Source organism: Passer montanus, unplaced genomic scaffold, assembly GCF_014805655.1.
Source record: "Passer montanus isolate IOZ18808 unplaced genomic scaffold, ASM1480565v1 scaffold47, whole genome shotgun sequence".
NCBI lineage: Eukaryota > Metazoa > Chordata > Aves > Passeriformes > Passeridae > Passer > Passer montanus.
The window spans coordinates 3,290,102-3,308,967 of NW_024369596.1; positions in this window are offsets into that span (position 1 = coordinate 3,290,102).

Genomic DNA, 18,866 nt, shown 5'->3' on the forward strand with positions numbered 1-18,866 from the left:
GGAACATCTCTTCTGACAGCAGATCGTTTCTCTTCCCCTCTCTGAGGCTCTGGAGCCAGGCTCCTGCTGGAATTCTCATTTCAGATCAGTGTGTTGGACTGACCCACCCAGTGCCATTCATGTTCTGAGGGAATCCCATTCCCCCTTTTTTTCTTCACATGGGGCTGATAAATCACCCTCAGGAGTCATTGCTGTGGGCATTGATGTGGCTGTCCCAAGGATTGAGAAATTCTAAGTCTCTGTTGGAAAGCTGAGAAGATTCTTTGCTGTCATGAATTAAACTCCCAGAAACTCTAGCAGAGCTTTATGTACCACAAGTTTATCTTAAATAATCCTGTGAATGGTAATATATTCATGGGAGTCTCCTTCCCTGTTCTGCTCCTCTCTTCCTCCCACCATTCCTGGTTCAAGGGTGTGGAACAGCTCTTGCCATGCTGTGAATGAATTATTATTAAATTAATCATTATTAAATGAATATTTCTTCAGTATTTAATATCTCTTCCTGGCTACTTGAGCCTGGATTTCTGTGGGTTAGAAGGAGTTTAGTCAGAGCAGATATCCAAGATGAGTTTGCTCCTGTTTCTGGGCAGCCAAATGACAACAGCCCAGCATCTCAAAGGAACCCAGTTTTTTCCATGGTCCCAGCAGAAAGGCAAGCAGCAGAAGGATCTCCTTCCCCTGTGCACAGAAATATTCATGAAGATGTTGAGGTTGCTAGACCGGAGTGAGAGCACTCCATCAATAAATAAAGAGCATCAGTATCTTATGGCATTAGAGAGGAAAGAATGACATCTCTTTTGCTTTTATTTCCTTCTATTTTGGAACATTCAAGTTATAATATTCAGCTCCAAGTGGCACTTGGAGCATGGTTCTGGATTAAAAAAGGGAATTTGTGTTGTGCTAAAGGAATCCATTAAGCTGAGAGGGGGCTGGATGAGCCTGCCCTGGACTCTCCATGGGCTCCTCCTGCCTGAGTCAGGACACCCAGCCCTGCCAGCAGCTCAGTCCGGCCTGGAGAGCCCTGGGGGATTCAGGGAGTGCAGGAATCCCTGAGGAACCCAAGGGAAGGAAGCAGAGCTGGGATCTCCATGTGCTGGCAGGGACAGGAGCTGTGCCAGAACTTAAATCCTATTTTTTTCAGAAGGATAAAGGTGTTTTCTGTTGGGTTTTCTTTTGGGTTTGTTTTTTTTTTTTTAATTTTTTTTAAAGCAATTAGTCCAGTACTAATTAAGTGAGCCTTATTTACTGTGCTATCTGGTAAAATCTTGCTCTAGTCGTGCCACAACTGCTCTATCTTGTACAGATAACAAGGGAACCATTTTTCAACTATTCTGTTACTGAGTTTCCTTCAGGAATTCCTTGTTCCTTCCAGGTTTCCATGTCTGAGTGACCTGATTGTTGTCTAGTAAGATTTGGGCATCCTTCAGGCTTTGGACTGAGCCCTAATCAGAAATGCATCACCTCCGAGGCAGCAGTATTTTAATTTGGAGCTGTCTGCTTTTCTTGTAATTGTTTGCTTTTCTTTCTCACTGTTCCTGGTGGCACAGCCCTGATGGTTCTGTATTTCCTTTCTGAGGAGGAATTCTGCCCTGCCAGGTCTCCAGTCTCTGCTGGGCTGGAGATCTTGGTCTCTCCAGGGAACTGAGGAGGGAAGGAGGGAATCCAAATGTTGTTTCTGTGGGATTCACTTCAATCCGAATGTATTTAAACCTAAAGCTGAGCAGCCTCTGTACAAATGTGGAATATACCCAATAATTTCTTGGTTCTAGGAAGCTCTGATAGATCCTTAGGTATTTTTTTCCCCAATTTGCAGCACAAAAGAGCTCTGGAAGTGCTGATATGTAGAAGAGGAGGAGGCTGTTCATTTATTGTTATTGCAGCCCAGGCTGGGGAGGGCTAAAATCCACAATCCTACAGATTTGGGAACAAACCAGACTTTTCCAAAGGAGATTCTCCCCTCAGCAGGATCGGGTGCTGGCCTCACAAACACACCAGGAGAGGAAGAAATCCTCTTCTCTTCTCTTCTGGGTCCTGAAAGGAGATGGTTTTTCTTGTGAAGTGTTTCAAAGAGGACACTGCCCCATTCCTGGAGAGAAGAATCCCACCAGGATTGGGTGCCGGGCTCCCAGATACCCCCTGAGAGCAGAAATCCTCTTCTGTTCTCTTCCAGATCCTGAGATTGATTGGTTTTTGTTGTGAAGGATTTCAAAGAGGACACTGCCCCATTCCTGGTGTGGAGAATCCCATCAGGATTGGATTCTGGACTCACAAATACCCATTGAGAGCAGAAATCCTCTTCTATTCTCTTCTAGCTCCTGAAATGAGCTGGTTTTTCTTGTGAAGGATTTCAAAGAGGACACCCTGCCCCATTCCAGGAGAGGAGAATCCCATCAGGATTGGGTGCTGGGCTCCCAAATACACCAGGAGAGGAAGAAAGCCTCTTCTGTTCTCTTCCAGCTTCTGAAATGGGCTCCTTATTCTTGTGAAGGAATTGAAGAGGGCACACGAGGATCCCGTCAGGATTGGTTCCAGGCCTCCCAAATACCCCCTGAGAGCTGAAATCTTAAGTCTCTTACAGATGCTGAAATTGGCTGCTTTTTGTTCTGAAGGCATTTCAAAGACACCCTGCCCCATTCCTGGAGAGGAGAATCCCATCAGGATTGGTTCCTGGCCTCCCAAACACGCCCTGAGAGCAGGAATCCTGTTCTGTTCTCTTCCAGCTCCTGAAATTGGCTGTTTTTTGTTGTGAAGGATTTCAAAGAGGACAGCCTGCCTTGTTCCTGGCCAGGAGAATCCCATCAGGATTGGTTCCTGGCCTCCCAAACACCCCCTGAGAGCAGGAATCCTGGCTGTGGGGGCTGTGAGCAGCTCCCCGTGGAGGATTGTCCCTGGAAAAGGAGGAGCTGTGTGGAGGGAGGGCTTTGGCAGCAGCTCCTGTTCCCAATGACTTTACCTGAGGTAATCTTTTCCGCCAGGCTGGCTCTGACATTAAAAATGGAAGAGGCCAGGGACATTTTCCACCCAAAGCTCAATGGAAAGTGGCAGGTGTCAGATTTTTGCAAATTTCTTTCTCTTAACTCAGAGGCTTCTGCTGACAGGGATGTGAAGGCTCCAACCTGGAAAAGCTCCAAACTCAAACATTATTTTTTGCGCGACCGACTTAAAATGCAAAATATTTTTAAAAGGTGGAGGGGAGGGGAAAGGACAGAGAGGTCAGGAATGAAAACCGCTCAGCGTGGGGGAGAAATGTGATTTGTACACTGCAGCACAGCCACTCAGAACACGCCGCCTTTGCCAGGAACAGGGAATTTCCTTCTCCAGGAGCAGGATTTTCCTTCTGTCAGTGGAGCAGGCCCTCTGGCTCACCCCTCCGGGGCTACCAGCTGCACTTCCCTGTGGCTGCTGGATCCAAGATGATGCTCGGTGTCACTGCTCTGCCCCCAGATGAGGAACAGATGCTGCAGGAAAGTGGATCCCAGGTTTAGGTGACTCATTTCCTGCTCCTAACAGAAACTTGACAGCTCTGGCTCGTGTCTTTTGTCATGGCAATGAATTTCAGGGAATTAATCAACCCTGCCAACGTGGCTTGGGTGAGATGGAGTCTTTTAGGGCTTGAGGCTGTGCTGAAGGATGGGCTGGGAGCAGGGGACAGGGACTGTGCTGGGAGTGCAGAGTTTGGGTGTGAATGGAACCTCCAGTCCCTGGGGAATCTCCCCATCAGCTGCTGCCCAAACCAGGCCAGGCCTGGCAGCAGCTCCAGGCAGCAAGGAGTGTGCAAATTCTTGCAAGGAGTGTGTAAATTCCTGCAAGGAGTGTGTAAATTCCTGCAAAGAGAGTGCAAATTCTTGAAAAGAGTGTGTAAATTCTTGCAAGGAGTGTGTAAATTTCCACCCAGGAGGGAGTGCTCCTCCCTCTCCAGCGCTGACTTAGAGGAATAAAATCAAATGTTGAAATTTTGGTCGTATAGAGCTGAGGTATAACCTGGAATTTTTCTGGCTCCATATGCAGGAGAACTCCTGTGTATTGATTTTTTTTCGAGGAAGCTGCTTTGCTTAATGACCAGCAGAGTTTACAGCTAATTTCTGTGCATTACCTTCAGAGATTGGACAAAAACCAAACCATTTTCACTCCATAGAGCTGGATAAATGAAAGATAAACCAAATTATTTTCATCTGGTCTATTCACATCTCCGTTTTTTCATCTCCCACCCCACCAGCACTGCTGAGGAATTTCACAGAGCATCAATAAACAGCCCTGAGCTTTGATCTGAGTCACTCGCTCTGCATTCAGACACGGTGGCCCATCTCCCTCTGCCTGTGTCACAGGATCGAGGGTTCCTGAGTCCCTTGAAGCACCTCTGTGTGGTTTTGTGCTGTATTATTGCTCAGCTTTCCATGCTGAGTGGAGCAGCACTCGGATGAGCTGTGATCCTCTGCTCATGGAATCTCTCCTTTAGCTGCAGTCCCTGTCCAAAGTTGAGCTTTGCATGTTCTTTCAGCATGTAGCCCTGAATTATTTATGTGACCTTCAAAAAGTAAAGGGAAAAAAAATAATAAAAAAAAGAGGAAAAGCCAGTTAATGGAAATGCTTTCAAAATGCAAATATCTTTCCCCAGAACATCGTGTGTCCCTTTGGAGCTGAAGACAAAATAACATGTCTGGGAGATGATGAAGCAAAAAAGCTCCTGGGGAGATAAATTGTAGGAAGTTGTGCCCTGCTGTGTGTGAGCAGGGGGATGCTGGGTGGGATTCTGGCACTGCCAAGTGTGCAGATGGAGCCTTTCCCCACCGCTGCATCCTGGGGCATTCACATTCTCTAACAGAGAGATAATTCTCTCAGGTTTTTTCCTGGAGAAGAACAGAGAGAGAGAGAAAATAATTCTTATCTCTACTTGCTGCTCCTGTTGTTTGGAATGTGTTAGGAAGATTGTTTACCTGAAGGGAGTTCTTAATTGGACTCTGGTGATGGTTGTTTGTATTAATTGGCCTATTGGGTCAAAGCTGTGTCCTGGCTGTCTCAAGACAGTCATGGGTTTTTCTGTAGTATTCTTTGTAGTGTAGTACTCTTTAATATAATCTAGTGTAATGTAATATAATGTAGTTTAGTAAAGCAATTGTTGAGCATTCTGAATCACTGGAGGCAGATACCAATCATTCCCCATGTCTGGGGCACTCTGATTTTACTATAGCATCCCATTCCTTACAGGGAGAGGAAAACAGGGAGAAAACTCATGAGGAGTTCATCTTCTGGGACAGAAAACTCATCACAATTTCATCTTCTGGGACAGGGGGACACAGGATCACTGTTGTTGCTGTGAACACCTGAAGGGATTTTGCTGACAGAGGGGACAGGCCAAGGTATGGCCTTTGCCTGATATTAGCCTGGAGTTTAAATTGATTTTAGCCTCTCAGGATGAAAGGACATTAACTCCAGCTCCTCTATCACATCTCCTTGGCTGTTCTGACTCAGCAGTTTGGCTGTGGCACTCAGCGCTCTGCTCTGGTTCATCACAGGCTGCTTGGACAGAGATGAACTTCATCATCCTTGGGGTCTTTTCCAATCTTTGTGAGCTGTTCCTGCACCACCACCCATATCTGGCAGCTGATTTTGATCCCTTCACTGGATAACTGGAGTTATGAATCCTCTGAGTTTCAGAAGGGAAGGAGAGCCAGTTTATTTTGAATTCCACGCAGAGAAAGGTTGAAAAAGCAGCTGTGCTTTCTGCCATCTGCTAGGAAATGTAGTCTGTGGTGGGGCCTCTGCTGAGACAACTTTCACCTGTCCAGGTGATCACAAATGTGATAAAATCTCCTTTGTGCAGCTCACTCTTCCTTCCCCTCTGCTGTATTTTGTTCAGTCACATCCCAGTGAAAGCTTTGCTGCTGTTGAAGGGCTGAGGATGGAGGGATGGAGCAGCAAATATCCCAAATATCTCTGGGAATCAAAGAGAGCTCTGAAGCAGAGACCAGCCCTGCTCAGGGCCAGGTGATGTGTGGTTTGTTCTGTTGATTGATGCTCTGAGAGTGGCTGCTCACTCCAAGCTCTGCATTGACAGGCTCAGCCATTCCTGGCAATAATTTGGCAGCAGATCTGACAGGACCTGGCTGCAGAGGAGCCCGAGGGGCAGCAAGGGGTTGGAGCTCTGTAATGGAGGAGGCAGGCAGGGGAATAACTCCAGTGTCTCCTCTACTGACCAAAACTGTGGTGCCAATGTGAATTTAGAGCTGGATGTGCACGTCAAAGATTGGGTTTCTCCATGTTTGGTGGGACTTCTGGACTTGGAACAGTCTTCTCCCATTTTATTTCATTCCCCTCAGCCTGGCATGGGAACAGAGCTCAAAGCTGCTTTTTCTGGGAGTGGATAAAGCTCCTCCTTCTACTGAGCATGAATTTAAAGCTGGATGTGCACCTCAAAGATTGGATTTCTCCGTGTTTGGTGAAACTTTTGGACTTTTTGGGAGCTGTCCCTTGGTGTCTGAATAAAGATCCTCACTCTACTGAACATAACTAAAAGCCTGTTAAAAAAAGGAAAAATATTCCAGCCAGATATGGAGATTGTTACAGATCATCTGCCACATCCTGTGGCTTTTCCAGTGTCTGCCCACAAAGAGGAGAGGAAAATGTCACGGGGATGAATAATTCACAGCTCGTGCTCTGTCAGGATTAGTGCCCCTCACGGAGTGTCAGCATTGCTGCTTCCGGAGCCTCTGTTGGTTGCAATCTGGGTTTCTGGATGTTATTTTTTATAAGTTTCAGGGTCAGATGAAGGAGCAGTGCAAGAACAGTCAGGAACCAAACACGCTCTGAAGGAGCTGAGTTGATTTGGTGAAAGATAAAAGAGAGAAAATTCCTTTATCTTCCAGAACTTCTGATGAACACATCATGGATTTGAGAATTGCATGGAAACTCCCCATTAAAGCAGCATCAACTCAGTGCTGTGCCACCTGAGAATGGCTTTCACTTGATGATCTCAAAGGCTTTTTCTGACCTAGTTCATGCTGTGATCCTGTGATTCTGGGAATTTGGGATTCTGTGATCCTGTGATTTTATGATTCTCTGGTCCTGTGATTGATCCTGTGATGCTGTAATTCTCTGATTTTGGGATTCTGTGATCCTGTGATGCTGTGATTCCCTGATTCTCTGATCCTGCAATTCTGTGATCCTGTGATTCTCTGGTCCTGTGATTCTGTGATTGATCCTGTGATCCTGTAATTCTGTGACTCTGTGAACATTGTTAGGTTCAGCTCCTTGTGTTAATTAGAGCTCCCAGCTTTTACGAGTTAATCCTCCAATTCTGACCAGAGGGGAAAAGTCTTCTCCTGTTTTATTTCATTGCCCTCAGTCTGGCACGAGAACAGAACTCCAAGCTTTATCCAGCTGTGCCTTGGCATTAACTCATTCTGCCTGAGGAGAAAGGACAGGGAATTTTGGGAGAAGGGATGGCCCTCTCTTGGGAAGGAAAGGAATTTTGGGAGAAGGGATGGCCCTCTCTTGGAAAGAATGTGGAATTTTGGGAGAAGGGATGGCCCTCTCTTGGAAAGAAAAGGAATTTTGGGAGAAAGGATGACCCTCTCTTGGAAAGAATGTGGAATTTTGGGAGAAGGGATGGCCCTCTCTTGGGAAGGAAAGGAATTTTGGGGAGAAGGGATGGCCCTCTCTTGGAACAGCTTTTTGGGCTGTCTAGGGACTCCTTTCCACAAGATCCCAGGGAAAAGCTACTGGAAAATGAATGGGAGGAGAAGTAAGGAGATGCCACAGTCAGGAGAAGGGTGTAGTGAGGTGAGGGAAGATTTCAGGGGTTGAAAACAGGAATTTGCCATAGATGGGGAAAATCTGAGCAGGTTTTGGGCCCGGTTTTGTCGCTGCTCTGGAGGAAAGCTCACCCTGCACCTTGGCAGGGCTCTGCCATCGCGCCTGTGCGGGTGCCAGGGGAGTTCTGGGATGTTTCCCCTCGGCTGGGAAGGTGCTGCTGCTGATTTGGGAGTGCAAACCCACTCCTGGCCGGTGTTTTGCACACTGAAGTAGAAAATGTCACCTTGTTCCAGCTTCTCCTCTGTCACATCGATTACAGCGGGCCCGGAGAAGGGCAGGGTGATCTTTAACTGCACAAGCTCAGGATTCCTGCAGCTTTCATGCTCTGCAGGAAACCCTTGGGAGTCTTCAGCCTGGCTGGGAATATCCACTGGAGTCGAAATAAAATAAGACCACTTATTATTTATGTTATAAACAACTTTTTTTATTTTGTTATTTATATTGATATTTTATTTATTATTAATTTCATTATGATTTTCTTAATTATTAATTTTATTATAATTTTCTTTATTATTCATTTTATTATCTATTACAATAAATAATATTATATTTATTTACTATATGAAAATTATATTTATATATAATATAAATAAATATTATATTATTTAAGATTAGATTTTATTTATTATATTATATATAATATATTTAATATTATTATATATAATAATATATACTATAATTATATATTTAATAATTTGATAATTATATATAAATAATAATTATATATTTAATAAATAAATATCTTTATTTATATTATTTAATATATTATTATAATGTATAAATAAATATAATATATAATAATATAAAATTTTATATTATTAGATATTAAAATATAGTTTTCTTTATTATAATTCATTTTATTTATTATAATTAATTTTTTTATTATTTTATTTTTTATTTATCGGTTTTGTTAATTAAGGATAAATTCTGTCTTCCTGTCATTGCAATATTGATGAATAAATCACCCAAATAGGTGTCACTTGTCCCTTGTGCTCAGAAAAACGAGGTGAAGGCAAGGACTGACTTTAATTTTGATCTCAGCTTTGTATCAGCTGAAGGTTTTGAAGATGAGCTTAATTCAAGGGTGGCATCACCATGGTTGGATTCTCAGGAGTTAGGATATCTTAATTAGATCTACTTAATGAAGGCTTTTAAATTCACTGCTTCTCCGTTAATTTGTAGTGGGGACAATTTTGTTTTCATTAGACACCTGCAGGAAATGTTCTGTGGGTACTGACATTGCTGAACTGCTCCTGGGAGAGGGGAAAAATCCGGATTATTTTGCTAAGTGGAAATTCAACATTTCTCAGCGCCTGAACAGAAAAATGGGAGCATTTTCATCATTTGGAGATGGAAACAGGAAAAATCTGAGGCTTGGAGCGAGGGATGGGAGGAGGGAAGGCAGGGGCTGTTCCATCATTAAATATTGAGGCAGATGTCAAAAGCAATGGAACTGATGAGGGCGCTTCTGTTGATGTTATTGTTATGAAAATCAGGAGATGCACAACAGGAGGAGAGCTCTGGGGCACCAAGGCACAGGTTAATTAAAGCTGGATCCAGGCAGCAGCTGCTGCTAAAACAAAATATTTGTATTATAGAGACCAAAGGTTCTATAATTTATATTCTAGAGCCTGAAGTGAGGCTCATCCTGCCCCTCAGAGGAGGTGCCCGGGTGTAATTTGATTTTTCGGTGCATTGAGGAGCCTCTCTGAGCTCTCTGTTGTGCTCTGGAAATGCAGAACAGTCTTTTCATTTCATGATAATTTTATATATTTTTATAATTCATAATTTTTATTTCTTTATAAGAGTTTTATTTCTTTTTAATATGAATTTTTGTTTCTTTTAAATCCGACTTTTTATTTCTTTCTCCGTATCGGTTTAAAGGAAAAATTGGGATTTAAAAGCTGTTTTCTTGGGTGAAAAGCCAGCTCCCAACTTCTCCAAACTCGGGGGTTGTGTTTGACCGCTGGTTAACGGATTATGAAATAATTAATTCCTGAGCTTTTATTCTTTTAGAAACGGTGCCACCTCGTGGGCTCGGCCGGGAGGAAGGGGCTGAAATCCGGGAGCAGGGGATGCTCCCAGCTCTTTAATTCCCCTTTTACAGCCTCACCTTACAACAATTTTCTTGTTAATTACTTTTTTTCCTCTTCTTTCTGCTGTAGAGAGACAAGAGCTATTTGGTAGATTTTAATTTGCATTTTTCAAAGGAGTTTCTGGGCAATTCTATCAAATCCATATCAAAGAAATGCGGTGCCAAGTGCATCTCGTTAGTTGGAAATTTTAATCACACAGACACCGGGCACCGGGTCTTTGCTGAAGATTTCAAAGGGCTTTTTAACTACTTTAATCAACATAGTTCAGTCCCGCATCCAGCAGAAATGGATAAAAACAAGGCATGGAGAAGGAGCTCCTTGATATTCCAACATCTGGGTCTGTCCTGAAACGCTTCAGCTCCCCAGGATTGATGAGCTGCCTTTGAAAAACGAAATAATTTGATTTTTTTCTGTGCTGTTCTTAAAAAAAAAATATCAATTCGTGACAAGAATGAATATCTATTTCTTCATCCTTGTGAAAATACAGTGATTTTTCATGGAATATCTCACTCTCGTCCAGCAGCCCGAGGCTGTCCCGTGTCCCAGCAGGTGGAGCCCCTGCCGAGCTGGAATCTCGGGACCTCCTGCAAAGTGGAGCTTAAAGCTAACCCTAACCCCAAATAATAAAAACATTCGGCATCAATACAAGTATTTTTTATTTTAATTTTACATCTCATGGAAGTTACAAGGAATTCTAAATGTGTTTTTTCCTTACACACAGCAGACACTGGGCTTTAACCTGTGTTTGTGCTGTTTCCATCTGGCTGTTTGTGAAAGCTCCAGAGAAAAGCAAGCAAAGAAGGACACCGAGGAGATGAAAGGTCCTTGCTGTGATGTTTTCCTGGAGCGGTACATTGCTCTGAAAATGAACTGTGAAATGTGGCAGGGAGCGTTTCCACTCCTGCAGAACACCCCGGGCGGCAAAAACTCTGGGAAGGGTTGGAACAAAAACTCTGGGAAAGGTTTGAACAAAAAGTCTGGGAAGGGTTCATGGGGCAAGGAGGAAAGGACAGGAATTAAAGCTCATTTCTTTGCAGGAGCCGTTCCAGGGTGAGGGGAATAGTGGATTTGTCTTTCCAAACAAGCTGTGGGTCTGCTGGCAGATAAAGCCAGCACTGAGAGAGAAAAGAAACAATGGGAAGGATTCCACTGAGTGATGAATGGAAAAAGAGATTTGCTTCTACAAATAAACTTTAGTTTTGCTGATAAATGGAATTGGACATTGAAAGATGAAAGAAACAATGGGGAAAACCCCTAAATTCCATAAGAATTAAAAATTAAAGGGAAGGGTTATACATTAGAGGGGAATCTCTGGTATCAGGCATTCTGGGAAGTCTGAACCTCTCAAGTACCTCAGCCATGGGGAAAGAGAGAGGGAAATGTGGCTGGGAAAGTGGGATAAAGAGGAGGCTGTATTCCCTAAAATTCTGGGAGATCCCAGGGAAATGCCCCAAGGCCTCTCCCTTTATTGGAATAAAATTCCAGGACTCCTCTGCCTCCTTTTTGAACATCAACCTCTGGTGTTTGTGGATGAATTTTCCTAACAAGGAGATAAAGTAATTGCTGTATAGGACGAGCAGAGATTTAAAAAAAAAAAAAAAAAAAAAAAACATACATAGGACGAGCAGAGATTAAAAAAAAAAAAAAAAACAAAAACAAAAAATAAAACAACAAACAAACCAAAATGTCCTGGCAAACAAACCCAGTGCACTTAAGGAGAAAGCAGAAGTGCTTCTGACCAGAGCCTGGTGCTTCATGCCTGGAATTCAGGGGAGAGGATGCAGGAAGCTGGATCATGATCTAACAACTCTTTATTAAGTCTGCACATGTCATCCCACATTAAAGCTCAAATATGTTTCTCCCCAGGCCTCCAAAGAAACTTAATGCCTTTCCCCAGTGCTTTTATCTTTCCTTCCCCTGCACTTCAATTACGAACATTGCTGCTTCCACAGCAAAAATTTTTTTCTAGGTCATGATTTTTATCTGGAAGTGGAAGTTAAGCAAGGCTAGCCTGGGTTAACAAGTGAATAAAGACTTTTAAATGGACCCCAGGAAGTCTGAGGATAGATTATTTATGTTGGATTTCTTCTTCATGGCTTTGGGTAAGCATGAGATGCCTTTGTGGCGTGAAGGAGTGAGGTCCTGATGGTTGGTGTTGGTGGCACTTCTGAATGAAGTTGGTTTTTGCTTTTTTTCAAAGATTTTGTCTTGTCAGCTGGGTCATTTCACCCAAAGGAAACACACAAAGCTTGGTCTTTGTCCTGCAGTGTTTGTGACCTGCCCTGGTGCTGTTTAAAAACCCCTTGGTGATGCTGTGGCTGCAAAACGTGCTCCAATTTTGGTGCCAAACGCCACGGTTTGCTCTCTGAAGAAAATTCCTGGGGCCCTGCAAAGCCAGGATGAAGAAACTCCTGGAATGGCCATTCCCTGCACAGGGACACAGGAATGGTCATTCCCTGCACAGGGACACAGGAGTGGCCATTCCCTGCACAGGGACACAGGAGAGGCCATTCCCTGCACAGGGACACAGGAGTGGCCATTCCCTGCACAGGGACACAGGAATGGTCATTCCCTGCACAGGGACACAGGAGAGGCCATTCCCTGCACAGGGACACAGGAATGGTCATTCCCTGCACAGGGACACAGGAGTGGCCATTCCCTGCACAGGGACACAGGGAACAGATGGCAGGGAAGCCTCAGCTGCTCCCAGCTGTCACAGCAGTGTCCTCCAGCACTTTGCAAACACCTGACAAAAACCTGGGCTTTTGGCTGTGCTGGATGCAACAAAACCGCTGCAGGCAAAACGAGCCAGGATTTGTGCATTTAACAGGATTCATGCAATCCTTTGTTTTTTGGGCCAAAGTCCTTTGTGTCAGACTGGCTGGGAAGGGTGTGGGCATGAGAGAAAAGGAAATTAGAGCTGGAAGGCAGTGATGAAGAGCTGCTGTGGGTGCAAATAAAAAATAGGGGAAGAGGTGACCTCTGCACCCCAAAATGTAACATTAAAGATGTGACTGAGACAGAGATTCCCACCAGGACAGGCCTGCCCAACAGGGAGTTTGTGTTCTTTCCCAGGGGGACACGGAATTCCTCACCCTGAGCTGCCAGGTGTCACACTGATGCCTCAGGTTTGAGCTTTTATATTTTCAGGTTCTGTGCAGCCCAGCCTTCTCAGGGCATCACTCTACCCTGCCTTCAGAAGCTGATTAAAAATCAAGATGCTTCCACAAAGTGTTTTGTGGTTGCATTTGGGGGACAAGATCTGTGTAAATCCAAATTTAATATCACCTGCTTCAAAATCCCTCCTTATTTTTCAGTGGCTGGGTCAGGCCCTGTGGATTTTATATTTAAAGTTTCTCTCCTGCCCACCAGTTTTTGCAGAGCGAAATGTAGCAAAGCTCATTCCCTTTTCCAGCCCAGATAAATAAACTGGGATCAGGCGTGGATCTGCTGAAGGAGGCTGGAAGGGCTGGAGCCTGGGACAGAAAATTGTCAAGGTAATGCAGATTCTCACTACACTGATGTGATAGAGCTTCATTTCCCCCTGCTCAGCCTGGGGAGTGCATCTGCCTGTTTTGTTTTTTTTTTTCTATAAAAAGGGAAATTCAGCCTTTTTTTCCTATAAAAAGGGAAATTCAGCCTCTGGGAAAGCACTGGCTGTGCTTATGTAACACAGCCTAGCAGGGCACAGCTGCAGCAGGAACACAAGTCTGGGTAATACCAGCAAAAAAATTCATCCTTCTACATTTGATGCATCCCCTGTAGCTACGAAAAGATGGTTTGGCACGGATTCTTCCTTGGAAGGTCCATAATTTGCTGTAGCACTGGAAATAATTGGGATTGTTCCAGACTGGCAGACCTGCTGCTGCCACAATCTTTAGGAGTCAAAGCAAGGGATGAGCTGCTGGCCCTGCCTGCCACAAGTTCTGCCCCCCAGGGCTCCCAATCTCCTCCTAATTTTCCTTCTGCTCTCTGGAGACTGGCTGAACACTTTTTGATTCCGGCAGACACATCTTTCTGCTCCTTGCCACGCAACCTCCCATCAGCCAAGAGGCTGCTCTGGGTCTCCCACATCCCGAAGGAAGGATGGTGAAAAAGTGAATCACAGCAAGAAGTCTCAGAGTGACTCTGCCTTGCTGGAACCCGGGGCACAGGGAATATTTCTCTGCCTGTCCTGAGATGTCCCAATCCCCAGGAGAATGCTGCTCTTAACCTTCATCCATGGAGAGAGCTTCCAAGACTTTGGGAGGAATTGGAATCTACTGTCATGACAACAGTCTCCTGAACAGGGAATAATTAGCGTTGACTTTATGATTGCAGAAGGCTGATTAATTGCTTTATTCATCTATATTATATCATACTATACTATTAAGAAACTCATAACTCTTACAGACTGTCTGATACAGCTTTTACTTAATTGGTTAATTAATCTAAACACCATCTAGTGTTCAATTAAGAAGCCACCCTTTGGTAAACAAATCTCCATAACATATTCCACATGTGCACAACACCAGGTGCAGCAAGTGGAGATAGGAATTGTTTCTCATTCTCTTCTCTGAACTTTCTCACAGCTTCCCAGGAAAATCCTGGGAGAGAATTGTCTCTCTCTGTTCAGAGGATATGTGATTACCACAATCTACAAGTGTGTGAAAGAGATATTAGTAGAGTTTGTCACAGGGTGAAAAACTTGAGTTTTGGGTTTTTAGTAAGGAGGTATATCCATTTCTCTGGGTCTGGATTGAAGGCACTTGAGATGATGTTTCATGTTCAGACTCAGGTGTTTATTATTTCTTATCAGTGAAACACTCTCACCACCATGAGTTAGGCAGCAAGGCACAAAATGGCCAACAATCTCTTGTTCCAAGGTCTTTTAAGACTAAACTATCCAATTAAGAACCGACACCTGGATTATTTTCACTTTTAACCCAATAATGGATCCCACAGAGCCCCAATGCAGACTTTTCTGCCCCATTACAAAATGCATCCAAACCTTCCTCATGGAGAAGAAGGAAGAAGCAGCATGAAGAAGAAACCCAGGACAGCACCCTGTGCCTCCATCCTGCTTCCATCCACAACATACTCAAAATCCCAAAACCTCAATTTCTCACCAAGTGACACACCCACACTGCTCTCTATAATCTATTTCACACTTTTGTGGATTCCAGTCTATCTCGAAGTCTAGGAAACTTTCTCCAAGAATGAGGGTCAGAGTCAGTGCTGCCCTTGGGGTCAGGGCACCCCAGAGCAGACAGAGAAATATCCCCAGTGCCCTGGGTTTCCACAGAGCTGGGTAGGAGACAAAAGGAAGGATTTTGGGCGTTGTCTGATCAACTTGTTCTTCATCTGCTCCATTTTTGCAGTGTTGGTGGCACAGAGTGATTGGTTGAAAAGAGCCACAATGCAGGTGTTGTGTGAACAGACAAATAATTATTGGTAGAAAGGTAGAAATAAAGTATGTTCAAAGAGTTAATTGGACAAAACAGCTTTCAAAGACCTTGAACCTGTGTGTCTGGTGACTTTTGGTGCCTTCTCTCTGTACACTAAGTCTGAGAGGTAGATGGCATGCAGAACTTCTGGTAAGAGAAAAATAAACAACAACCTGAAGGCAAAAAAGCAAAAAATCTGATCTCTCATTCCTGGCACAGAACTTTTTAGGGGTTTCCCCATCAGGGGGATCCATGAGGGAGGTTTTAACCCTGCCTCTGCCTTCTGTCCCTACAGAGCTCACACTTGTGTTCTTTGGAGCATTTCACCCAAAAAATGGCCTTGGGGAAAGATCTGTGTAACCTGAGTGAGCACAAAATCATGGCAATGGAGCCTAAAGATACAGCAGAAAGTAGGGGGTAAATAAAACTTGTGAAATGGCCTCTGTGTTTTCCTGGTTTAGGTTTTATTTTGAATTTGTCACACTGAAGGGGAATATTGGCAAACGCCACCACATCTTTCTTCCCCCCCCTCCCCAGGCTGTCTGCTGATAGATCTTCCCAGAATGATTGCTGTGAATATTTTACTTTGCTGAGACATCCTCCCAGAGTGATTGCTGTGAATATTTTTTCCTGATAGATCCTCCCAGAGTGATTGCTGTGAATATTTTACTCTGCTGTTCAACAGACTGAAATGCTGTTACCCCAGGAAACTGTGCAATATTAACACTTTCCATTGGGTGAACAATGAATAAATAATCTCAGCCTCAGCTAGTCTGGATCTAGACAACAGAAGAAAGAATTTGCATGGAAATGTCTTGTACTGGAAAGCTTAAAATTCAAATCCTGCACTTCATCCTGGAGGAACTGAAGGGAATTTTTCCTGCCAGGCTCCTCCAGCTTTTTTTTATTGAGACAGGCAAGTGCTTTCTCTCTCTCAATTCTCCCATGTAAGGGCTTGTCTCTTGCATTGGATTAGTACAATCCTCAGATTTCATATCGAGTTTTCTCTGCCTCCTACTGAAGTAATCCAATCTTTATCTCCAGATGAAGCAAATTTGCTGCTGCACTGGATTATTTGTCCCAGGTACATTGTGTTAAGGAATGGATTTCTTTAGCTTGCCATAACTAAGGCTGACATGCCTTTCTCATTATTTTTTATCAGTTATTGGGTTTAAAATTTTGTTTAAAGAATAATTTTGGGTTTTTTTTCCTCCCCATTGTCTGTCTCACGGGGATGTTTGCAACAGGTACAATATTTTCTGCCTCTGTGTGTGCAAGGAAAAGCCAATCCATAAGGAAATGAGGGCCAGGAAGGAATTCTCACCCTGGATTTCAGCTCATTTACACCTCACTGATGCTCCTGAGTGGGATTGGTGGCTTCTCCACATGGCAGCATCCTGAATTTACTGTGAAAGAAGGAATTGTCCTTTCCTGATGGAAGCAGGCTGGCTGGAGTCCACTGGAATAATCAGAATGTGCAAGAATCCTGTGGGAAGGTGGAGGAGAGAGGACAGGGAGGTTTGTCCCTTGGACAAAAGGAATCTCTGTTCCAGCTGAGTCCATTTGCACTCCAGCCACACAATTTAGTGCCTGCACCTTGAACCCCTTGGAACTGGGGAGGGTTTGGCTTCCAGGACTAAAATCACCTTTATTTGTGCAGCTTTCTACCATTTTATCAATCCTTCATTCTCCCTGCAGCAATGGGAGGAAGTCCCAGCGAAGGAACTTTGATTTGTGGGGTTTTAAGCAGAGATTTTCCTTTCCAAAGGAATAATAAAAAAGGAACAGCATCCTATTAGCTCTATTTTAGTCCCTGGCTGGACACGGCTCTCCAAAGAATTGCAAGAAGCTAAAATTTCACGATCAGGCAGTTAAAGGATGCAGCAGGAATTCAGCTGAGCTCCATTGCTGCCTCTGACAGGGCTCCCCAGGTGACACACACAAAGTCACTTCATTTAAACCCAAAAAATATTCCTCCTCTGGAGCCTTTGCAGAGGCAGCAGCAGATCTGGATGGAATGGGAAGCATTTTAATGGGAATATCTGTGCTTGATTATCCCGCAGGGGCCCCAAGAATTTTGGGAATGTGTTTGGAGGGGAGATGGGGTAAAGCAGCCCTGGGTAGGCTGGTGGTGCTCAAGGGGAGTTTAGGCAGAAATGTGGCAGAAAAAAGTTTAAAAAACCCCAAAACAAGAGCTGTTCTCCCCATATGCTCCATGCAGCTCCTCCTCTCACACTGAAATTTTCTCATCTCATTTTGAAGAGGAACACTTCTACTGCTCAGCAGGAGCTACACCCTTGATATCCTGCTGGTTTTTCACTCTCTTTGTTCTCTTTGCTGCTGCAAAAACCTTGTTTTTACGAGGGTTTTGTTTGTGGAAGTGCTGGGAAGAGGGAGGAAAATCAGAGAGCTAAATTTGGACGCCGTGTTTATCCGTGTGGGGCGGGTTTGGGACGGAGCAGACACTGGGAATATTCTAAATGGCTCTAATAAAATCAGCCTCCATCCCTGAGCTCTCCCCCAGGGCCTGCCCTGCTGATGGAGAGCTGTATTAATCTCCCATTTATTATTTAACACCCCAGCCCTTGAAAGAAGAAGCCTTGAGGCCTGGTGAACTTTTCTGTCTCTGGTATTTATTGTTTACTGCTGCCTGCCTGATGTAATTGGAGAATTTAAGATTTCTGCTTTTCCTGGCCTCGGTGGCAATGACCACGGGGCCACAGTGGAGATGTTGGGATTCTTTTCTCTGCCTGACTTTCAAGCAAAAGTCCTCAATTATGGCCACAACTCTGAAAAATAACTTGAATTCTGGCTCAAGAGGGCAGCTCCTAATTCTGCCCTAAACTGGGATTTATTTTCCCTCCCCAGTTCACAACTGAGCAGGATCAACTTTTTGTGCACCGTGTTTAAATCTGGAGCCTCACCAGACTTTTATTGGTGCAGAACTTGGCCCAAAGCTCTGCCTCTTCACACACAAAAAGGTAAAATTTGAGGATGAAGGGTTGGAAGTGCAGCCCTAAAGCTGCCAAATGCTGAGGTGTGATTGAAAGTTGGAGAGCAGATTTTGTCATCCTCTTGGATGAGGTCAGACAGCTCAAAAGGGAGATGGGGCCCTTTCTCCTCAGGTGCGTTATTTGCAAATCTTTTTATTGCTGGAAATCTTGGAAGGCCCTGGCTGGGTTATAAAACAGGTTTGGTACTCAATACTGAGCCCAGTTTCTCAGGAAATGGGAGAGTGAAGAGGTTCCCCAACAATGCAGGAGGCAATTCACTTAAAAATCTGAGTGTTACTATTAATAGGAAGAGAAAAATCCTTTTCAGAGGCATGTTGATGGAAAAGATTTGATTTGGTCACCTCCAGGAGCTGAGGCTACACCTGAATTTATGGGACCACCACATCAGACTGGAATCTGAGCATGTGACTTCAGGTTTTTCACTGTTCAGGAACGGTGTCAAAGGTTGCAAATAGGTAAATAAACAATCTTATCATATCAAAAAGGGCCGTGTCAGACAGCCTGGATTGCCTTAATAT